This window comes from Pelophylax lessonae (genome assembly GCF_965119305.1).
Source record: "Pelophylax lessonae genome assembly, chromosome: 4".
Taxonomy (NCBI): domain Eukaryota; kingdom Metazoa; phylum Chordata; class Amphibia; order Anura; family Ranidae; genus Pelophylax; species Pelophylax lessonae.
In genome coordinates, this window is record NC_138771.1 from 45,837,031 (window position 1) to 45,862,749 (window position 25,719).

Sequence of the window (25,719 nt, forward strand, 5' to 3'; positions counted from 1 at the left end):
ATGGCTATACGGCAGCTTTTTACAAAATGATGGCTCACTCGATTTCCCCCACCTTGACGTCTGCGTACCAAACTATATTATCGGGAGGACCCTATGTACCGTTCGGCTTGCAGGCCCATAATAAACTTATCCCTAAACCCAAAAAAGATGCCACGGACCCGGGCTCCTACCGACCTATATCCCTTCTAAACTTAGACGCTAAATTATTATCCACAATTATGGCCAACAGACTGGCCGAACTTATGCCCTCCCTCCTTCATCCCTCCCAAGCAGGGTTCACCCAGGGTCGCTCTGCCACCTCCAACATCCGTAAGGTAATAGCGGTACTCGAGCATGCGAAGGCTAACCCCACAGCTGATTTAGCAGTTATTTTGCTCGATGCGGAAAAAGCTTTCGACAACATTAGCTTTTCATGGCTCCGTCTAATCCTGTCCACCTTTGGCTTCACCGGCCCATTCCTCCACTTGATTGAAGCAATTTAATCCTCCCCCAGTGCGCGTGTGGTCACGTCCCAACGTATTTCTAATAGTTTTCCACTCACTAAGGGAACCAGACAGGGGTGTCCCCTTTCCCCCCTTCTATTTAACCTGGCCCTGGAACCCCTCTCTCGTTGCCTTCTCCAAGACCCCTCCTTCCATGGGGTACAAATTGGACATGAAGAGGTCCGCTCGGCCCTCTTCGCTGATGATATACATCTTTTCACTGCAGACCCTACCGCGGATATGTCTTTAATTAAGGACATATTTGACACTTTTCGTAAATGCTCTGGCCTCCGTATCAACTACTCAAAAAGTGAAATTCTGCCCCTTTATCACTTCAGAACACCACAATGGGCCTCCACCTCCCCTTTCAGAGTGGCATCCTCCTCCATCACATAACTAGGCATTAAAATTGGCAAAACACCCTCAACTTTATACCGCTTAAATTTCCCTCCCTCCATAACCAAACAACTTGAACATTGGACGCACCTCCCCCTCTCTCTACTGGGTAGGTGTCACCTATATAAAATGGTAGCTTTGCCTAAACTGCTTTATCCCCTCCAGACGATCCCACTACTCCTCAAACACTCTGACATCACCTCCCTACACAAAGCGTTAACACGTTTTCTATGGAACAACAAGAGGGCACGTATATCTCTGTCAAAACTTTTCATGCCAAAACGTGAAGGCGGGGCGAATCTTACTGATACTCGATTTTATAATTTCGCATGCCTCCTCAGAGTGGGCATAGATTGGTTGAAGGGCACCTCTAAGTACTCTAACTATGATCTAGATTCCCAAATGGTTGGCCCGTGTGGACTTCCCTCCCTCCTTCATAGCAAAACAAGCTCTGTTCCCCCTCATCTTAAACATAATTCGCTACTGAGAGATACTCAACTGGCTTGGAGAGAAATTCATAGGAAACTGGGCCTCTCCCCGTACTTTTCTAAATACTTGCCTATTGCGGGGCACCCAGATTTTGCTCCCCCGGGCAGCGAGGGGGTCTTCTCCACATGGATCAATCAGTGTTTACGTTTCTTTGCACAATTATTTGATCAATCTTCAGGCTCCACATATACCTTCCCAAGCCTACGGGCCACTTCCTCTTTGTCCACCAAGCCACAGCTTTCGCTCTATCGCTAGCAAAACTTAAGGTGGAGAGAACTCGCCTGTCTATACTGGAACGACTACTGCTCACGAGCAATCTCAAACTAGTCCATATCTACAAGCCTCTTCAATTGAAAATCAGCCTTCCTCGGCACGAGGGGTCCAAATCTCCCTGGGACAAAAACCTCCCATTGAATGACTCTAGATCCTATATCCTGAAGGAGTATGCTGCCATCTGCAAACATATTACCAATGAATTTTGGAGAGAACAGCAACTGAAAATTCTGCACGGGGCATACTCTCCTTTTTCCACAATTACTTCGGAGGTGCTCCTGCGTTGCTGCCCCTGGTGCCATTCTCTGTGTACACCAATGTCCCTTCTACCCTCCTTTCCTCCCCCCCCTCCCCCTCCCCTTTTTCCGTTCTACCAGGCATGTTAATTGCTTCCGGTTTTACCCTCTTGTACCTAGAGGCTATGTTAACTCTGTTATTTTGTTTTGGAAAATTCAATAAAATATTTTTGAAAAAAAAAAAAAAAAAGAATGGAAAAAATATATCCACATTTTTAACAGTCCTAAATTTCTTTGTGCCCCTAAACTCCCCTCACGCGTACATATTTCATAAATCTCTTCCCTCATGATGATTCTAGGACCTGAAATGTGTCTACATACTCCTACACACTAACTCCCACATCATGGTTTTTGTACCATCTATCGACCTCCTACAGCATCCCACCACAACCAAGCTCACTAACTCGTGTTGACCCTCTCCGACCCCTCCACTCCTAAATTCTAGGACGGATAGCAGGCCTAACCGAACTGTTGGATACACCAAACCCTTACATCCACCTACCTCTTACCATCTAATTAACCTCCCTTTTGGCCTCTTCATTCTCCCACTGCCCTCTCTTCCTTCTACACTTGCCACTTTCTCTACCACATCTTCTGTCCTATACCCTTTCCTATCCTCCCCAAAACCACCCTATCCTTCACTCCCACCCTTTCTTTTTTTCCCTCTCCTTTCACTCCCTCAGTACCATACAAGCAACTAGTAAAACTCATCCTGAGAACATACATCTAACATTCCAGTCTAAACCCTAAACTACTCAGTATATAGAAACAAAAACAACACACTTGTATTTTAAGATGGCCCAATTAAATAATAATTCTACACCTGCATCACTTACAATTGTTTCTCTTCATGTGAAATGCCTCAGCATACTGGAAAAACACTCTCATGTACATGAAGAAATTAAAAGCAGACATCATCTTCCTACAAGAAACCCACTTTAAAACAGATAGTACTCCCAAACTATCCAATAGAGACTTCCCTACAGTTCACCTACTAATCCTCTAGCAAAAACAAAGGGGGTGGCTATTGTCATATCTAAACATATCCCACTAAAAATCACAGACTCCTTAACATATAAAGAAGGGTGCTACATGATTCTGAAAGGCACAATTTGGGGAAGACCAATCACTCTGGCTAATTTATATAGCCCTAATTCAGCCTAGGTACGTTTTTTTCCTGTGAGATTGCCACACTTCTAGCCTCCTTTCAGTCTGGTATTCTTATCCTTTGGCAGGGATTTTAACATATCGCTGAATCCACCGGAAGACACATCTTCCGTTCCTTCATCTATACCATACCAAGCTCTTCAAAATCAAACTCCAGTTACAAGAGTTACTATTCAACGACCCTTGGCACACTCTACATCGTGGACATAGACTACACTTTTTCTCTCCCCCACACAACCGTTACTCAAGAATTGACTACATATGGCTCACACAAAAAGACCTTGCATACCTTGAGGCTGCCATAATAGAGCTGATGTTTATATCAGATCATCATCCAATCACCATGACCCTAAAACTCCCAGAACAACTTACATACACCAAAATGTGCAGACTTGACACAAATCTATTAACAGAGCCCATCAATGCAAATGCTATTCGCACAACAAATAACGGATTTCTTTGAAAGAAATAACACCTAAAACTAGCCCTCTCATCCAATGGGGATCTCTTATAGCTATGGCATCAGTACGCAAACGAGCGACACAAGCATCTATCGACGCCCTTTTAAAACAAATACAGAAACTAGAAATAACCCATAAATTGACTCAGGCGCAACAAACCTTAACAGATCTGACTATTCACTCCCTTCTAGCTGAAGAACTCAGACGCAAAGTTAGATGTAAATTCACGCTATCTCAAAAGGTTTTCGGTGAAATGAGTAATAAAAGTGGGAAATTCCTAATGAGAGCATTACAATCAAAAAAAGCAAATGCTACAATTCATAACATAAGCACACCGAATGGTCAAACGTTAATACCCAGTAGAAAAATTGCAAACCACTTTGCACAATTCTACTCCGAGCTTTACTACTTACCCCCCAAAAAACAGACACCAACAGACAACAGGACCCGTACAATGATCATTGAGGAATTCCTTCAAAAATAAAAATACAGCCCAAAACCTATCTCCCACCCAGCAGCTCATAAACTGGATGGTCCACTAACGCAGGAAGAATTTACACTAGTGCTCAAACAAACAAAATTAGGAAAAAGCCCGGGTATGGATGGCTTTTCGGCGGCCTATTATAAAACCTTCTCGGAATTACTGGCCCATCCATTTTTACGCGCCTTCAACCTTTTATCAGAACTGACACTCCCACAAAATAGGCTGCTCGAAGCATACATTTCAGTAATTCCCAAACCCAGTAAAGATTTAGCAATTGCATCCAATTATAGACCAATATCACTATTAAATGTTGATATCAAAATATTTGCTAAGATTCTAGCGAACCAAATACTCACAATACTCACAAGCCTCAAAGCCAAGGACCCAGTAAGATTCGTACCAGGTAGAAAGGCCAGAGACAATACCAGAAAAGCTTTAAATATCCATCACTGGCTAACTAAATTTAAGAAATGCAGCTTCTTTCTGTCCCTAGATGCAGAAAAGACGTCCGAAAGATTGGCCTGAGACAACCTAGAAGCTGTTTTACACTCACTAGGCCTGGGTAACCGTTTAATCTGATTTATCATGTCCCTATATGCTGAACCCCACAGCAAAAGTGGGGGTAAATGGCCTCCTGTCTAACGCCTTTCATATCCGCAACGGCACACTCCAAGGATGCCTCCTTTCCCCCATATTATTCATCCTAACTCTGGAACCATTCTTACGTTGACTACGTGCAAATATTGACATTTGGGGGATAGCTGATTGCCAATACAAACTCATGGCCTTTGCAGACAACATCCTACTCTTTCTATCTGAGCCCCAGATAACGCTCCGAAATCTTCTAAACAATTTCCAATTATTCCAATATATAGCTCACATCAAAATCAACTTCAACAAATCACAAGCCCTAAATATAACTCTATCACCAACACAAGGCGAACAAAGTCGCAAAAATGTCCCCTTCACCTGGCAGTCTGAAGCTATAACTTACCTAGGAATACAACTGCCTAATAGACTAACTGAATTACACAAAAAAATATCTACTGATTCTTAGTACAATAAAAAAAAGATCTTAAACGTTGGAGCAAACCCTTTTTTTCATGGTTTGGGCGGGCAGCAATCCTTAAAATCAATATTCTTCCTCGTATACTATATATCTTTCAAGCGGTTCCCATCAAACTACCAATGCCAATCATCCGATCCTTGTGCAGTCTGTCAAAACCAACACAAAGTCCAAAATTTGCAAACTTAACACCAAACTTTATTGAAGACTATAGGGACAGAATCTTGATAACCAATTCTGGCAAGACTAATAGGTAAGGGATTATCATAAAAGGTCACAGGGAGCTGGGCACTGCCATAGAGGACATGTACCAGTGTGAAAATAAACAGTTAAAAAAATTCACACAGCAAGGAGATGGTCTTCTTTTTAATGTGATTTTGAGGTTTAGAAGAGAAAAATGATAGTATTTTGAATGAAATGCTTGGGGGATGCCTTTAAGCTGTGTGTGGTGTGGATAGTATTCTGGCAACCCATATTTTGCATGTATAATTGTTTTTTCGTTTCTCTTTTTACTTTACATCATTGCTTAGCTTAGGCAGCAGCAGTGGCAGTGCCCCAGTCCGATTCATTAAAACTTGAGAAAGAAGGCTTTTGTAGTTAGTTTTGGCTAGATCTTATTTATTTATTTTTCCAGGGGTAACAGGTCTGAATTGGCTCTAAAAAGTGTCCCTTATGTTTGTCCTTGAAAGTCAGGAAATTTTTAATTATGTATATTAGAGTTAGGGTCATCTGAAACCTTTTCCAGCAGAAGGACAAGGTTGTATCACTCCCTAGTGATGGCTGATAAGCCGTCCCCATGCTAGGGGCCTTCATTAAATTATTTGCAATGCAACTGGTGGGAAACCTATGCTCTAGCTCACACTCCATGGCCTATTAGGCTCTTGCCTGGGGCTAATACTTTTCTTTGCAATGAAGTTGTAGATGCCCTGTTCCTGTGATTTCAGGTTGAGTCCATCAGGGGCTATGCCACACACCAGACCAAGTACACAGGGACCTGGGTTTCCTGGTATATTATCCAGACAGGGATCAGCTATCACCAGCCCCCTGACCAAGCCAGTCTCTACACTTACATCTTGTTCCCCAGGTATAGGCTACCATTCACACCACTGGATGAACAAGGCTCTGCTTCTTGCAGAACATTGAACATTACTTTTACTTACTAGAGTTCTCCAACTTTTTGGTGACCTACTAAGGGGAAACAAGATGGCATTCTCATGAGGGGAATCCTTTTTACAGGTTCCCTAGATTTAGAAAAGAACAGTCCCCAAGGCTCTCATAGGGGCTAAAATACACACTTTAGTTCTTGAAGAGTCCCCTTCAATGCTCTACGCTCTACCACTCAACTCCATCCCTCTTTGCTACTAATTTCTAAAATGGACAGGAAGTCAGAACTTCAAGTGGGATAAGAAATAGAAGCTAAGACTGGCCATAGACAAATTAAAAACTGGATATTCTGTAGACTGAAAACAAAAATGGCACATAAGATTGTGCCATTTTTTTTTTTTTTCATTTTACTAAACAAAATTCAGCATGTTGGATCAGGCACCTTCAATTGTGGCATTAAAATCCTATGTCACAGCTGGCACACTAATGATGCGAAAAACGAACGATCGAGAATTTTCTTTTGGTTTTTTTACTCATCTATGGCCTGCTTAACTTTGTTCCCAGAATTGCTATGGCAGGGCTCTACATAGTTTCGCATAAGCAGAGAAGAAATCTTATAGCAAAGTCTTCACTCCTGATGTGTCCTGCTATGGCGTAATATGCAAGTTGGCTCAGAATGTTTGCTTGGTGTTCTCACTGGACTGTACTTACCTGGGCTCAGTAGAAAGCTGAGCTTCCCTGGGCTTTTTTTGTTTGTTAATACCAAGGATATTTAACTTTTAGTGCCGGTTCACACTTCCGCGTGTGCGGCGATCGCATGTAATATCGGAGCACACTGCTCCTTCATTACATGCGATCGGATGTGCAGTGCGAATTCAGCCATACACTTTGTATGGCTAAATTCGCACTGCACCCGCACAAAAGTCGCACATGAGGCATTTTTTCAGCCGCATCAGGATCGGATCGCACAGTGGTTCACACTTGTGCGATCCAATCCTGTGCGAACTGTCAGATCGCACTGCGATATGCGATCAAACTGGGGGTGTCGTTAACATTTCATTGACACCCCCAGCGTATCGCATATGGCAGTGTGAACTGCCAGATGTGCGCTTGCAATGCGGGAACAGGCTGCGAATTCGAAGCCTTCCCGCATCGCACAAGTGTGACCCGGCACTTAAATAAAACTGTATTAACAATGCATCCATTTATTTTTAAATAAAATATTTGTTTGGAAAGTTCTAGACCTGAAAAATTGTATTTTGGCAAAGGATTTGTGCAGCTGTCAGGCACCTCTCTGCAAAGCAGATGCAAAGTTATAGGCACAAGCTATGAATGATAAGAGGTAACAGGTTGGTTGGCTTGCATATTCATTCAATCATTTTCAGAATCCTAATAGGTAGCCATTTGTTTCTAATGCATTTTCTGTATACAAATACTTTAATTGAAATTGCCTGTTTCACTGACTATTTAACAGCAAAGGTTTGTTTGATTCTAAGGCTCCATGTACACGGGACGTTGTTAAAAGTCCCTTTGAATGCTGGAATTTTTAGGACGTTTGAAACGTCCGTTCGGTCGCGTTTGTACCCGCGTTTAGCGGGCGTTTAGCAGCGTTTGCGGGCGTTTGCGTTTAGAAGCGTTCCTAGAGGTCAAAAAAATTATTCCCTTTTAAAATGGAAAAACGCGAACGCTAAACGCGGGTCATCGCGTTCAGACGCGTTCGGACGCGTTCAGACGCGTTCGGACGCGTTTGTGCGTTTGAAACGCCCGGGAAACACACATTCGAACGCAAATAATTGCGTTCTAAAAACAGTCCCCGAACGCAACTGCCTGAAAATGACTGTAAACGACCTGGTGTACATGGACAGATAAGATAAAATGTAGATGGGTTCAGGGGCTTCTGAAAAAAACGCCCAACTGCTCCTAAACGGCCATTTCCAGCGTCCCGTGTACATGGAGCCTAACACTACAATCTCTATCATAGTAAGAATAGTAAAATCAAAAATGTTTTTTTTTTTTTTATGATTGGATTATCATGTGTGTCTAAAATACAAAGTCTATTTTTATGCGAGTAACTAATGCAACGGCAGACCACCCCACTGCTACAAAGGTTCTCAGTACTGTTTTGCATCATAATAATTTATCTACTGTATGTATTAATGGCAAAAAAAGTTTGGGAAATAATTTATGTCTCTGTCTATTTAAAGCCCCGTACACACGTACCGATGGTCGGCATACAAATGTTCCTCTTTTCTCCCCGGGATGTCGGTGTCTGTTGAAAAGTGCAAAGACAGCACAAGGACAGCACAAGAATTTTGTCTGCAGACTTCAGCTGACTGCAGAAGTGATGTCATGTAATGGTTAACTTTCCCTGTGTTTTTAATTTTCTGAGCATGCCCAGTCTTGCAAATCTGCGGTCTGTCGGCCGAATTCTGTACTGACAGGCGAACAATCGTCCGTTCTGGTGTCCGCAGACAAAAATTTTCATGTTTGCAAGAAAGACTTTTGTCCGCGGATTGTGCGCAGACATCTGTCGGAGGCACCATACTAACACGCGTACAATCGGCAGATCTTTCGTTCGCCGACGTTTGTATGCCGACGATCGGTACGTGTGTACGGGCCTTAATACAAAAAGGTGTAAGCAAAGTTTAAATCACATTCTCATTTTAAACTTGAGTTATTTAACCAGTTAATTTCAAATTTTCCTATTTCATTTTTGGGCCTATGAATAAGCTTTACATTTGTTTTTTTATGCTACGGAATTAGACATATGGGTATTTTTCTGTGATATTGTCTTAAAAAAATTATAATAAAGCCAAAAAAGTAAGATTCTAAACAAATACTTTTTTTTTTCAAGCAAAAGAAGGGATACATTTTAGGGATCTGGTATCACCGTTAATATAAGGTACACGTTTAGTTTCATGCTTTGTCAGTTTTGTCACAACAATAAAATTATGTTTCTGGAACAAAGCATGGCAATTTTGTTTTACAAATTAAAATTATTATACTACAGAAGATGAACAGATCAAATGGATAAAATGACAAAAACTCTTTGGTTCAATTATATTGAATTGTTGTTGCAAAACAAAGACTAGTGATGAGCTTGGGCATGTTCCGACTAGGATGCAAACCCATGTGTGCAAGGCAGGAAGTCTACATCTGTAGGGCCAATCATCTGCAGCCAGGACATTCTCAGCTATGCAGCTGCATGTTAAAGGGGCATGTATAATTGAGGGGAACCACCTAATAGGTATAGTATCACTACAGGATCACAGAGTGGTATATGGAAATAAGTAAATAGGTGGTGTAGCTAGATGTTAATATTTAGGGCAAATGAAGATATACAAAATAAGGTGCAAATTACAAAATTGTCTCAAACAGAATTAAATATAGGAATTGGGTACAGTATAGTGCAAATAAAGGTCAATATTCTGGCAAAGTGTTAATATAAACCCAATGGTGATGGGTGAAAAAGGGTAGAATATATAAAATCAATGAATACATATACTGTATTGCAAAATGATATTGAGTAATATAAATAACAAATCTATATAAAGCCAAACGAGTAAAGGTGAACAAGATGCAATAGGTGGCTGGGAAATGAACAAGTTAATATAATGACAACCTAAATTTATTTTTTACAAAATTGACAACATGCAGGTCCCGGGGATATCACTGGAAGGTAACTAAAACATAATAGATGTGTTCACCTCAAAAAGCAGGATATATGAATTGAGAGTGCCAAATATAATCAAAAAGTGACAAAGTGTAAAATATGATGCGATATGGAGGTCGCACTGGCTAAATCAATAGCCAAGATGCAGGTGAAAGTGACTATGTGCAATCTATCAAAGATATTAGAATAATCTATAGTACAAAATAAACAAGAATGTGCTGTGCTGTAAAAAAACGAATGTGCTGTATGGGTAATGCTGCGACTTCAAAGACGTATCATCAAATTCAGTTTAAATATCAAAAAATGCACGTGAAGGTGACTCTGTGCAGGGGAATCAGTATAGTCCAAAGAACGCCTATGAAGGTGATTCAAGTGCTGTGGATCAGTATTAGAATTCTCCAAGTGCGACCGGTGTGGGGTCAGAAGGTGCTCCCCTCACTCCCAGAACCGCACTTACCAGAGGGTCTAACTCCGACAGGGGTATTGAGCCTGATATCCGCGTCCACTAAGGATTACGCTTCTATCAAGGTCAGCTGGGGATCTGCAGGATCACTCTATCCTAATTTGTGGTTCCTTTAAGATGGTGTGCTATGACCACAGCAAATCCAGGGATACTCCAAGGGTATACTGTATGTATATGAGGAAACAAAGGACTCTGAAGTACCGCTGGTATAATTAAAGATGTCATTGAGACGAAACGTGTAGAGCATCCTACCTTCGTGGAGCGCACTTCCGGTTGCGTGGAACACATCGCGTTACGGAAGCACTCCACCGCTGCAGCGAGACAGCGCAGGATCATTTTACTCTTACTGCCTTTCCATTATTTTTAAAATGTGAGTACTTTTTTCAATAAATCCTTTAATTATACCAGCGGTGAAGGTTTTGCGGGCTTCCTTGTGCATCATCTTTGGAAAATGCTTCCTTCTAGGACAACAGCCATGCAGACCAACTTTATGCAGTGTGCGGCGTATGATCTGAGCACTGACAGGCTGACCCCCCACCACTTCAACCTCTGCAGCAATGCTGGCAGCACTCATACATCTATATCCCAAAGACAACCTCTGGATATGACGCTGAGCATGTGCACTCAACTTCTTTGGCCAACCATGTTGAGGCCTGTTCTGAGTGGAACCTGTCCTGTAAAACCACTGTATGATTTTGGCCACCATGCTGCAGCTCAGTTTCAGGGTTTTGGCAATCTTCTTATAGCCTAGGCCATCTTTATGTAGAGCAACAATTATTTTTTTCAGATCCTCAGAGAGTTCATTGGCGTGAGGTGCCATGTTGAACTTTCAGTGACCAGTATGAGAGAGTGAGAGCGATAACACCAAATTAAACAAACCTGCTCCCCATTTACACCTGAGACCTAGTAACACCAAACGAGTCACATGACACTGGGGAGGGAAAAATGGCTAATTGGGCCCAATTTGGATATTTAAACTTAGGGGTGTACTCACTTTTGTTGCCAGCAGTTTAGACATTAATGGCTGTGTGTTGAGTTATTTTGAGGGGACAGCAAATTTACACTGTTATACAAGCTGTACACTCACTACTTTACATTGTAGCAAAGTGTCATTTCTTCAGTGTTGTCACATGAAAAGTTATAATAAAATATTTACAAAAATGTGAGGGGTGTACTCACTTTGTGAGATACTGTATATAAAAAAACCCAGTGGTGATCAATTAACACCAAAAGAAAGCTCTATCTGTGTGAAAAAAAAATAATATAAATTGTATTTGCTTACAGTGCTACATGATCGCACAATTAAGTTGTTCAGTGCTGAACAACAAAAAATGCAATGGTCAGGAAGGGGATAAAACCTTCTGAAATTGAAGTGGTTAACAACCTTTCCCCTGCAGGGTCTGTCAATGTGGGCAAGCAGTCCCTTGGAATGTCTACCTCTATAAGGCCTTTCACGTACAGTGTAGGGTTGATAGCCCTGCAAGGTTCATAATGATGCAGAGGGACCACTTACAGCCTAGAGCTTGAGGACAGTGCTGGAAGCTGCCAGACCAGGAATAAGGTAAGTAATACAATTTATTCCTACCACCCCTATATTAAACAAGCATTTAACCCTTGTAGTGTGGGTGGCCCCACTCTAAGTTCACGTTTTTCTCATTCCCAGACTTCAGCTTCCCCCCTTTTTAGTTTACTGCAGCATTTAAGGGAAGGGGAGGGAGCCCTGAATAAAGAGGCAGATCCCCTTGGACGGCAAGATTCACTTTAACCACTTGCCGACCAGCCCCTGTGTATATACTGTGGCAAAGTGGCCCTGTTTAGTTCAATATCTACTAAACGGTGTGTTCACGCCGCCGGAGGCGCGATCGCACCGTGATTAGATAGCAGGGATGTCAATCAACCCCCACCCACGATCATCCCTGGGAGATGTAAACAAGGCGAATCGACGTTCTGCAAGTGGACAAGATGGAGATATTATGTTCCCGCTAAGCAGGAACACGGATCTCTGCCTTTCCCCAATAAGTGCAAACCCCCCACAGTTAGTAGGCACCCCCTAGGGACACTCTTAACTTTTTGATCGCCCCTGATGATAACCCCTTCCCTGCCAGTGTCATTAGTACAGTAACAGTGCATTTTTTTTAGCACTGATCACTGTAATAAGATCACTGGTTGCCAAAAAGTGTCAGTTAGGTGTCTGATTCGTCTGCCGCAATGTTGCAGTCCCGCTAAAAATTGCTGATCGCTGCCATTACTAGTAAAAATAAATAAATAAATAAAATTTCATAAAAATATCCCATAGTTTGTATACGCAAAGCAATCAATATAAACTTATTGGGATTTTTTTTACCAAAAATGTGTAGCAGAATACATATTGGCCTAAATTGATGGAAAAAGTATATTTAAAAAAAAAAAAAAAAAAATTATTGGCTGTGTTTTATAGCAGAAAGTAAAAATAAAATTCAAAATTGTTGCTCTTTTACCACTAAAAGAAAACTCTATTAGTGGGGAAAAAAGGACAGCGTCGCACCACTGCTCAATTTTCAGGTAAGGTAACGCAGTGATTTATTGCAAAAAATAGCCTGGTCGTTAAGGGGGTAAATCCTTCCGGTCCAGAAGTGGTTAACGGATTATTTTTGTGCTGGGCAAGTAAAATATCATTAAGCACTTCTTGCAACAGCTGTATATATTCTGTTTGGTTATGTGCTCTATATTGATTCTGTGAAACACTATAATAAGAATATACCCATAGCCTTGGGTATACGATACAGCATTTTGTAAAATCAACATATCCAGTTTGATTTTTTTATGCGTTATATTCATCTACAGGAGATAACCTTTGGTTCCAGCAGAGCCAAAGATTGCTAGTTTTGAAGATTTCTGCTAAATCCAAGAAGTTCAGAAAATAATAAATTGAAGAAACCAGGTAATGTGTTATCCTTCTGAAAATGTTAGTTGCCCGACTATTGGCTTCATACCGTCAAAGAAAACTCAGAAATCTGTTTCTCAGTGACTCAAAACATAGAAGCCATAGCATAGTAGGCATGGTAGCAAGGCGATTCCAGAAGATGGGATTAGGAACAGAAGCTTTCATGAAAATAATTATTTAAAGGAGAAGTGCAGTCAAAGCTCATTTGGCTGTACTTCTCCTGTGGATCACAGGATGCAGTTTGTTTTGCACTCCTGTGACCTGTTTTCAGCAGTGAGCGGGCTGAAGTCTGCTCTCTGCTGACGTCACAGAGTTGGTCCAGGCTCTGCATAATCATGACCATGGAGTCGGGATCTGCCTAGATCCCTGGACCGACACCCGGCTCAGCTTCTAAGCGAGCCGCTGAGAGCCTAAGCTGGCCACTCACGCACTGTCCACAGCTCAATGCTCCAGCGAGCGAGGAGGGGGCAGAACAGAAAGTGCTGTGGCTGACAGTCAACAGCTCTCTGCTCACTGAGCTGTGATAACCAATCGATCTGCAGTGTTCAATCGCTTGGTTCTCAGTGTAGAATTGCCGGGAAACAGATGCAGCATTGGATCGATGCTGCATCCACCTAGGTAAGTATGAAATAAAAGAAAAAAAACATACATCTCTCTCAAATACACAAACTTTGGCTTCCGGTTCCGGCGCTGCATGGAGTAGCTGACCCCTCGCTCAGCTGCTACAGTGCTCACCGACAAACCAGCATATAAAGCCGGCAGGACCTTCCTTTCAGCTCACTGCCAAATGGCTCTCCTCTCTGTCTCTCATGGAGAAGTTCCTGGATAAAAGTGACGCCCACTTGTTACCTGCCCAGCGCCCTCCAGATTCAGAAGAGACAGCCCCATTCTCAAACATGGAGGAGGCCCCAGAAATGGAGGTTAGTGCAGCCCCCTCCTCTCTATCTCCCCAGTCTTCAGACAGCAGCACTGAACGCATTGCACAGATGGTGGCTGCATTCTTAGCCCCTACCATCAGTGCTGTATTTTGGCCTAGGCCAACAAGGCCCAGGCCTAGGGCAGCACTTTGCAGGGGGGCAGCAAAAAAGTCCCCCCCCTCCACCTGAGAATCTTTTTGGCCAGTGGTTGCTAGAGCTGCCTCTCACACCCCCCCTCCTCTTACCCCCCTCTTCCCTCTCTCTCATCCCCCCCTCTATCTCTCTCATCCTCCCTCTCTCCCACCCCCCTCTCTCTCTCTCTCACACCCCCCTCTCTCTCTCTCACCCCTCTCTATCTCGCTCTCACCCCCCCTCTCTCTCTCACCCCCCTCTCTCTCTCTCTCTCTCTCACCCCCCTCTCTCATTCTCTCTCTCACCCCCCCTCTATCTCTCTCTCACCCCCCTCTCTCTCACCCCCCCCTCTCTCTCTCTCTCTCTCTCTCTCTCTCTCTCATTCACCCCTCTCTCTCATCCCCCCCTCTCTCTCACTCTCATCCGCCCTCTCTCTCTCTCTCTCTCTCACACCTCCCTCTCTCTCCCACCCCCCTCTCTTGAGATCTCACAGGGGTTCATGCTGGGACTTGTAGTCCTTAAGTTTTGGAGGGAGTCACATCCGTTAAAAAGGAAGGAGTGGGGCAAATTTACATAGGAGGAGGGGGGCGCCCAATTTTAGTCTTGCCTAGGGCAGCACAAAACCAAAATACACCACTGCCTACCATATCTACCTCAGTAGAGAAAGCAATTTAGGCTGGGATGGCTCAAATAAGAAAAGAACTGGGGGAACACACATCCAAGCTAAGTGAGACTGAACAGAGGATTTCAATCGTTGAGGACGAGCTATATCAGGCTCAAGCTACAGAACTATCACAAGACAAAACCAATCAGTTTATCATCCGAAAGCTGGATGATTTAGAGCAGTGTTTCTCAACTCCGGTCCTCGGGGCACACTAACAGGCCAGGTTTGCAAGAAAACTGAAATCCATCACAGGTGATATCATTTGCTGCTCAGTGATTGCAGTATTCTAGTCTGCATCTCCCCAAGGTAATACTTAAAATCTGGCCTGTTAGTGTGCCTTGAGGACCGGAGTTGAGAAACACTGATTTAGAGAACAGAGTTAGACATAGCAATCTACATTTTATAGGAGTTCCAGCTTTTGTGGAGTTCTGCACTACACGTATTCCTGAAACCCTAGGCTTTAATCCTCCATGCACGTTTGAACGGGCGCATCGCTTGGGAGCCCCGACGACCAATTGTACTTCTCCCCATCCTATCATCGCCAAATACCTTCATAACACCGATAAGGCTCCCATTCTTCAAAAATGTAGACAAATTGACGGGGTGAAGATCCTAATATTTGCTGACTACTCCGCTGAGGTCTCTAAAAAGCTAAAAGCCTTCCAGCAGATATGCTCGGATCTCTTCCATCGCCAAATCAAATTTACCCTAGCATCCCCCCGCCATACTCCGGCTGAAGTCATCCAACAGTGATCAACTCTCCTTCTAGGACCCATCAGAAGCAGAATCTTTCATCCGTTCTTTGAACTCAGAAGCTCATCCGAACACAATGACAAAGGCCCAACCCATCTCTCGTCCACTAGACCTGTGCAGCCCAAGGAAAGACCCCCCCCCCCCCCGAAGTGCCTAAAATCATCAGGCTTAAAACAATCGTTACAGGCTTTGATGATGGTGTTGCCCTTCTCCAAAACTCCCTCTCTCATCAGTGGTCTAGTGGGTAAAAGAATCAACCTCATGTTTCCTTCATGTTGTCATTCAGTTGTTATTGTTAGGGTTTAACAGTCTCTGACTACTAGCATTTACCCTCTCGGGGACCGCTTTTTTCCCATTATCCTCATGGGCCTCACTAACCACTCCTCAATACTCTCTGGCTGAAACACCTTGAACCCAAACAGACAGGTTCTCTCTCAAACGGGCAGGAATTTACTTCCCCGTAATTGGGTGAGCTTTTGGGAGCTGGTTCAAGCAGTGATCCCATGCGGAAAAAAGCAAAGTCTTGTTATTGTTTATTTATTTAGGTTTATTTTATTTTTCTCTGACTAGTATATACTATCAATTCCTTCCTACCCCTGATGCACAGTTTTTGCATACCCATCTAATTCCTAGTCTGTTCCTTTTCCCTACACTTCACTCACCTGGCAACCCACTAGTTCTCTGTCAAAGCCCACTATGGAGAACAACACAGCTTATATTTTTCTCGTACAGATTCACATTACCAAAATCCCTCCATGAGAATAATTTAATGTAATGTAAAGGGCCTTAGGTCCCCCATTAAAAGATCTAGGGTTCTCCGCCACCTTAAAAGATTACACTCTGACATTGCATTACTGCAAGAGGCACAACTCTCACCTCTGGACTTTCATCGCATGAAAAAGCTTTGGATGGGCACACACTTGGGCTCCAACACTGTTGGTCGCAAGGCTGGGGTGCTTATCTTGATCCATAAACACCTTCCATGTGAAATACTAGCGACAGATGTAGACTCTCAGGGTCGGCTTATTACTGCTCATTTGCACTTAGGTCATAAGGATCTTCTAATAACATGCTCATATGCTCTCAACAATCCAAGGAAACACTTCAACAGGGACCTGTCCTCTAGACTCTTAAAATTTTCCCCCACCCACATAATTGGACGTGATTTCTCTGATGATAGGTCTGCCCCAAAACAACACCCTCAGGAGACTCTGAACAGACTGGTTTTGCTACTACTATGGAATCCTTGCACTTCACTGACCTATGGAGACTATTTCACCCGGTAGATAGGGAATTTACATTTTACTCCTCCCACATAAAGTCTTCACCATGATAGATTATCTCAGGAGCAGAAATCCACGATATAAGTATCTCTGATGTTCCCACTTCTATCTCTTTTATAGACCCTGCCCCCCCAACCCAATCCTCATCTTGGCGCTTCCTATCCTTCCTCTACAAAAATGCAGATTTCCAGTCCTCCATGGAAGCTTCCTGGGTTGAATTTCTCTATGCAAACTCCCTCCACATAGATAACCCCAATCTTTTTTGGGAAGCTGGCAAAGCCTTTCTTAGGGGCCGGATCATCTCCTACTTCGCCTCTTATAAGAAACATGCCATGTCCAAATACAGAGAAGTGAGAACCCCGCCTCCAGATTGATCAGCACGCCCTTTTATCCCTAAACTGTCCAGAACACAGAGCAGCTTAGCAGGCCACTAAACAAGCCTTTGACTCCTGGGCAGTAAAACTTGAACTGACCAAATGTGCGCTTAGTGATGCAACATTCCACAGGTTTGGCAACAAACCTGGCAAGCTCTTAGCAAGACTCTGCAAAGGCCCCCATCGTCCTACACATATCCCCACTCTTCGTGACCCCTCAGGCATGGTTAGATCCTTACCAATAGAGATTAACTAGGTAATTCTCCATTTATTTTCCTCTCCTTATGCACCTGACCCTGTAGACCAAAATATTGCTAGGAGATTCTTGCACGAAACTCGTATCCCGACGATGTCTCCCTCTCAACTAGATTATCTCAATGCCCTTATTTCCTTGACAGAAATTTACACGGCAATAAAAAACTTAGCACCCAATAAAGCCCCGGGTCCAGATGGGTTTACAAGCAAATTCTTTAAGACACTTCAGGAGAAACTCATGCCCATTCTCCTCAAAGTTTATCAAGGAATCTGGCTAGGAGGCTCACTGAATCTGGCTAGGAGGTTCAGCGAACACACAAACAGCTGATGTTCAAGCACAGAGCACATCCCTAATTATCAATTGTGCATCTGCAGGACACTAATGAGGAAAGCTGCTGGGTCTTAGACATGATTTCCTATTGGGAGTATCTCACCAAAAAAATGACATTTTTTTTTTCTAGGGATGGCTGAAATCTGACTTATAACCTAGGGCAGACTTCTGGGAAAATCATGGAGCCAATCACACAAACAGAAAATTATGTTTCTGGGGGTGGTCAGTACTAGGGTTGAGCGGACACCTAGATGTCCGTGTTCGACGGGTTCGGCCGAACTTTAAAAAAAAGTCCGGGTCCGTGTCCCGGACTTTTACCGAACTTTTCCCGGACACCGAACCCCATTGAAGTCAATGGGGACCCGAACTTTAAGGCACTAAAATGGCTCTAAAACACCAAAGGAAAGGGCTAGAGTGCTGCAAATGGCAGCAAAACGTAATTAAGAGCATGGCAAGTGCTCTGCAAACAAATGTGGATAGGGAAATAACTTAAAACAACAAAAAAAAACAGAAAAATAAAACAATGTTCTTCTTCATCTCTGAAGGACGAGGCCCATATGGAGTAGGAGGGAGGTTGAGGTGGTGGTGGATGTGGCGGTGACATAGGCGTGCGCACAGGGTGTGCTGGGTGTGCCTGGGCACACCCTAATCACCTAGGGCACATAGCATTGCCAGTGAGGAGATGGGAAAGATCTCCCTGGGACCTGCTCTGCTCTATTTCTCCTTACCTACAGGTACATGGCCCCGATACATTACTCTCCCTGCTGGCAAACACATGCATGTGTATTTCAACTTTGGGGTGCACACCTTAATGCAATAGGCTGCGCACACCTATGGGCGGTGTAGGTGGAAGCGGCGGTGGAGGAGGACCAGGGCCGGATTAACAGCATCATGGGCTTGGTGCTGAGGATTTTGAAGGGCCTTAAGGGCCGTGCCTTGCCATGCACCCAGAGGAGGAAGGGTGCAGCCATGCATGCCTAATTCAACATGGGATGCTGTCTCTGAAGCCCATAAACACATCCATGCATCGCCAACTGTCCCTCCTTGTCCGGCCTTCACGCTGTGTGGGGAGGTTCTGAGGGTGCTGCCTGGGGAAGCGAGCATAGAAGCCAGACTTCTGTGTTTACAAGTGACAGAAGAGCGGTAACAGTGAATATGGCCAACCCGGGGCCTATATAAAAGGTAGGGGCCTGGAGCTGCAGCTCCAATAGCCCCTACATTAATCTGGCCCTGAGGAGGAGGACGAGGTAGCCAACACTGCTTCTTTTCAAAAATTTTAAATGAGGGTACACCCCAAAAGAGTGAGAAAGAGCAAAAATGGAACAATGGGTGGGTAAGGTCGGTATCCATTGCTATTCTGCATAAGGTACGGAAAAGTCCCGTGGGATCCATGCCTGGTTCATTTTAATGAACGTGAGCTTGTCCACATTGTCTCTGGACAGGCGGCTGCGCTTGTCTGTTATAACGCCCCCAGCCGTGCTAAATACCCGTTCAGATAATACACTGGCTGCAGGGCACGCCAGCACCTCCAAGGCGTAAAGGGCAAGCTCAGGCCATGTGCCCAATTTGGAGACCCAGAAGTTGAAGGGGGCAGACCCGTCATTCACTACATGTAGGCGTGTGCACACATACTGCTCCACCATGTTGGTAAAATGCTGCCTCCTGCTAAGACGTTCCATCTGAGCTGCTGGTGCTGCTGTTTGTTGTGGCGTGCTGACAAAGCTTTTCCACATTTCGGCCATGCTAACCCTGCCTTCTGAGGTGCTGGCGGTGCCCTGGTTGCGTTGGCGACCTCCTCCTCCTCCTCCTCTGCCTTGTGCTTCCACCGTGGCCCCGCTGTCAGATGGGAATGCCAGCAGCATGGCGTCTACCAGCGTGCGCTTGTACTCGCGCATCTTGCGATCGCGCTCCAGTGAGTGAATTAAGGACGGTACGTTGTCCTTGTAACGGGGATCCAGCAGCGTGGCCACCCAGTAATCAGCACAAATTAGAATGTGGGCAACTCGGCGGTCGTTGTGGAGACACTGCAGCATGTAATCGCTCATGTGTGCCAGGCTGCCCAGAGGCAACGAAAGGCTGTCCTCTGTGGGAGGTGTATCGTCCGTGTCCTCTGTATCCCCCCAGCCACGCACCAGTGATGGCCATGAGCTGGCCTGGGTGCCACCCTGCTGTGAACATGGTTCCATCTCCTCCTCCAGCTCCTCCTCCTCCTCATCCTCCTCATCCTCCAGAACTGTGCCCCTGCTGGACAATTGCGTCCCTGGCGTTTGCGTGTGCAGGAACCCACCCTCGGAGCCCCTTGCGAATGACTGCCCTGAAAGCCTTGGAAATGTTACCTCTTCATCCTCCTCCTCCTCCTCATCCTGTGCCACATCCTCTTCCATCATCGCCCGAATTGTTTTTTCAAGGAGGCATAGAAGTGGGATAGTTAAGCTGAGAACGGCGTCATTGCCACTGGCCATGTTGGTGGAGTACTCAAAACAGCGCAACAAGGCACACAGGTCTCGCATGGAGGCCCAGTTAAATTAAATAGCGGAATAGAAAATATGATCCAAAAAAAGTGTATGTATATCACACGTACACAACCACACTGGGCCCCAATTACTATTGTTTGTACCCCTAAAAGGCTAGATGAGGAGTAGGGGGAGTATGGAACAGGCAGCACCCTCAAACCTTCAGAAGTATGAGATGAACCCCAACAACTTGGAAAGGTGGATCTCTCTCACACGTACCAACACAGACTATCCCCCAATTTAACTGATCCCCAAAGGTTTTTGATTAAATAGCGGAATAGAAAATATGATCCAAAAAAAGTGTATGTATATCACACGTACACAACCACACTGGGCCCCAATTACTATTGTTTGTACCCCTAAAAGGCTAGATGAGGAGTAGGGGGAGTATGGAACAGGCAGCACCCTCAAACCTTCAGAAGTATGAGATGAACCCCAACAACTTGGAAAGGTGGATCTCTCTCACACGTACCAACACAGACTATCCCCCAATTTAACTGATCCCCAAAGGTTTTTGATTAAATAGCAGAATAGAAAATATGATCCAAAAAAAGTGTATGTATATCACACGTACACAACCACACTAGGCCCCAATTACTATTGTTTGTACCCCTAAAAGGCTAGATGAGGAGTAGGGGGGGTGTGGAACAGGCAGCACCCTCAAACCTTCAGAAGTATGAGATGAACCCCAACAACTTGGAAAGGTGGATCTCTCTCACACGTACCAACACAGACTATCCCCCAATTTAACTGATCCCCAAAGGTTTTTGATTAAATAGCGGAATAGAAAATATGATCCAAAAAAAGTGTATGTATATCACACGTACACAACCACACTAGGCCCCAATTACTATTGTTTGTACCCCTAAAAGGCTAGGAGTAGGGGGAGTATGGAACAGGCAGCACCCTCAAACCTTCAGAAGTATGAGATGAACCCCAACAACTTGGAAAGGTGGATCTCTCTCACACGTACCAACACAGACTATCCCCCAATTTAACTGATCCCCAAAGGTTTTTGATTAAATAGCGGAATAGAAAATATGATCCAAAAAAAGTGTATGTATATCACACGTACACAACCACACTAGGCCCCAATTACTATTGTTTGTACCCCTAAAAGGCTAGATGAGGAGTAGGGGGAGTATGGAACAGGCAGCACCCTCAAATCTTCAGAAGTATGAGATTGTGTTCACTGTACCCCACAAAGATTGAGTTCACTGCACCCCACAATGATTGTGTTCACTGCACCCCACAAAGATTGTGTTCACTGCACCTCACAAAGATTGTGTTCACTGTACCCCCCAAAGATTGTGTTCACTGCACCCCACAAAGATTCTGTTCACTGTACCCCACAAAGATTGTGTTCACTGCACCCTAAAAGGATGTTGTTCACTGCACCCCACAAAGATTGTGTTCACTGCACCCTAAAAGGATGTTGTTCACTGCACCCCAAAAAGATTGTGTTCACTGTACCCCCCCAAAGATTGTGTTCACTGCACCCCACAAAGATTGTGTTCACTGCACCCCAAAAAGATTGTGTTCACTGTACCCCCCAAAGATTGTGTTCACTGCACCCCAAAAAGATTGTGTTCACTGTACCCCCCAAAGATTGTGTTCACTGCACCCCACAAAGATTCTGTTCACTGTACCCCACAAAGATTGTGTTCACTGCACCCCAAAAAGATTGTGTTCACTGTACCCCCCCAAAGATTGTGTTCACTGCACCCCACAAAGATTCTGTTCACTGCACCCCACAAAGGATTTTGTTCACTGCACCCCAAAAAGATTGTGTTCACTGCACCCCAAAAAGGATTTTGATCACTGCACCCCAAAAAGGATGTTGTTCACTGCACCCCAAAAATGATTTTGTTCACTCCACCCCAAAAAGATTGTGTTCACTGCACCCCACAAAGATTGTGTTCACTGCACCCCAAAAAGATTGTGTTCACTGTACCCCCCAAAGATTGTGTTCACTGCACCCCACAAAGATTCTGTTCACTGTACCCCACAAAGATTGTGTTCACTGCACCCCAAAAAGATTGTGTTCACTGCACCCCAAAAAGGATGTTGTTCACTGCACCCCAAAAAGGATGTTGTTCACTCCACCCCAAAAAGATTGTGTTCACTGCACCCCACAAAGATTGTGTTCACTGCACCCCAAAAAGATTGTGTTCACTGCACCCCAAAAATGATTTTGTTCACTGCACCCCAAAAAGGATTTTGTTCACTGCACCCCAAAAAGGATGTTGTTCACTCCACCCCAAAAAGATTGTGTTCACTGCACCCCAAAAAGATTGTGTTCACTGCACCCTACAAAGGATTTTGTTCACTGCACCCCAAAAAGATTGTGTTCACTGCACCCCAAAAAGGATGTTGTTCACTGCACCCCAAAAAGGATTTTGTTCACTGCACCCCAAAAAGATTGTGTTCACTGCACCCCACAAAGGATTTTGTTCACTGCACCCCACAAAGATTGTGTTCACTGCACACCAAAAAGGATTGTGTTCACTGCACCCCAAAAAGATTTTGTTCACTGCACCCCAAAAAGATTGTGTTCACTGCAGCCCAAAAAGATTGTGTTCACTGCAGCCCAAAAAGATTGTGTTCACTGCAGCCCAAAAAGATTGTGTTCACTGCAGCCCAAAAAGATTGTGTTCACTGCAGCTCACACACAGAAAAATGGATGTGGATCACTGACACCTGCCTATCTCCAATCCCACACCACACAGCAATATCGATTGTAGTTTGTAGAACACAGTTTCCCTAAAATTCAGCAGACTCTGTCCCTAACAGGATTGAGAAGAGATCGTAGATCAGGATTGAGTGCAGATTCACCCCACCCCCCACACAGCAATATCGATTGTAGTTTGTAGAAGACACTGACCCTATAATTCAGCAGACTCTATCCCTAAAATGCCTACAACTCGCCCTGCCTAAACACTCCGACCTGTCCCTCAATTCTATCCGGACACAAATGGTTTTTTCCTGCCTATCTTTCCCTAATCAGCAGCCAGCACATTGATGTGTGCTCTGTCCCTTAGCTAAGCAGCAGAATGACGCTGCTGCGGCGGCTGCCTCGAACTTATAAAGACTTGGTCACATGCTTCAGACGGCCAATCACAGCTACTAAGACATTTGCAGGCATGGCTGGGATGGCTTAAGGCACACCAGTTAAACGATTGTTGATTGGCTGTTGAAAGCCCGCCATGAAAAGAGCGCCAAAGCATGCAAAACCCGGAAATAAAACGACCGAACACGGATTTTTACCCGAACATACAGTAAAGTGTCCGTGTCCGTGTTCGGGTAAAAAAAATCCAATTATTCGGTACGAACACGAATAATACAGTCCGTGTTCGCTCAACACTAGTCAGTACACATTCTGTGTACAGAACACCTCCTGGTAGCCATATTGCATGGTAATTTCAGAAAATTACAGAGCTGCAGACTGAAAAGGAAAGGTAATTTTAATAACATTCAATTACAATATGACTTGTGTCACAATTTTGTTACATTCATTATATGTTTTTGTCCCCCACGAATGTGGAGTTACCCTTTAACTCAGGCCTTAAAGTGGTTGTAAACCCTCTCATATACCCAGTGAAGTGAATAGCTTTAGGTGATACACAGAGATAAAACAAATGATCTTACATACATTTTACATGTTTATCTGCAGTCTTCTCTTCCCTACATCTTTCAAAAGTGCAGATTTGTGAGAAAAACCTTTTTCATCTGCGAGGAGCACAGAGGAGGGGGTGGAGAGCTGCAGTTAGTGTGTGAGAGCTGATTGGAGGAAAGGGACACACCCCCTCCACAAACGGCACAGGAATGAAAGAACGATAGAGAGCTGTGTTCTAAGCTCTCTCACCCATCACATATGTATCTCATGTGTCAGGAAAACCTCTTAGAAGTGACTCATGCTGATAACAGAGGAAAGAAGCACCAGAGAGAAACAGCACTTAGAGCTTTGGAGATAGACAAGTAAACATTAGAGATATATGTGCTTTGTTCAGATTTCATGACTGAGGTTTACAACCACTTTAAGACTGGTGGTGGTGGAAGGGGGAAATAAGGACAAGGTAACCTACAATTTACTATAGATGTACTGTAACTGCATGAACAGGAACATTTACTCTTTCATTTACAAGTTTTACGTTTAGTACTGACATTTTCATTTTCACCAATTTTCCTAGCTTGAGTGTGACTATAATGCTCTTTGCTGCTGTGATGAATAACTTAGTCTTGGTCTGACTTAAACTACTGTATATAGATATATTAGACATTGAGTGTTTGTCAGTAGTAACAATTGTGTCTGTCAGTGCTTGCATGGTGAATAAATCTATATTATTTCCTCAAGAACATATTTCCTTTCCATGATGTACTGCCTCAATAACGTTAAAGTACTTTCCCTACTAATGGTGCTTACACTGGGTCTTATAGCGTTGTTAGAAAAAAGTAATTTAAGCAATGCACCCTATTATTTTACATGCCGATTTTTGTTGGAAAATCTTTTAAACTTGTCATGTCTAAACCTTTTACCTCTGCTTTTAGAGCCATTTTAAAGCTTTAGAACTTTTCAGTGGAAATTGCTGTTACATACAGACATTCTTTAAATGCATAAATTAGTCACACTCGAATATCAGAGGACAGCATTTCTAGAAGACATAATCACTGCCATTATTTGCTTCACCTAGAGAAATATGCTAGACTTTATTATGTCTACTGTAGGTCTGGACATGGTAGACAATCATATATATTTGATTGCCTACTGTTTTTCTGTTAACCATAGCAACCAATCCTTTTTTAGTCATTTACAGTGGGATTTAAATAGAATGCTCTACTCCAGGACACAAATTGAACTGCAATTTCCCAGTGAAAGCATTAGCTGCATTAGCGTGGGTCTCTGGGTGCAGTGCAGTGAGAAATAATTGCTAGGGATTGTTGCTGTTGTAAGTTAAACCTTGTGTCATGTACCGGGTGGAGATCAAGATGGAGATGGGTCTTCTTTTGTACCTCTTGTCCAATACCCTTGGTAGTCATGACAGGAGGAGTGAGGACATTGAGTGGCATGAGGGTTAATGTAGCAGGCTGCTTGCAGGACATGGATGAGCATGGATCCCCAGACAGTAGCCAGGAACTGGAGCATGGTGGTACTTGATTGGCAGACAGAAGCGTATTCAGGATATAAGCCAGAAGGTCATCAACAGCTGGGTAGTGAGGTAC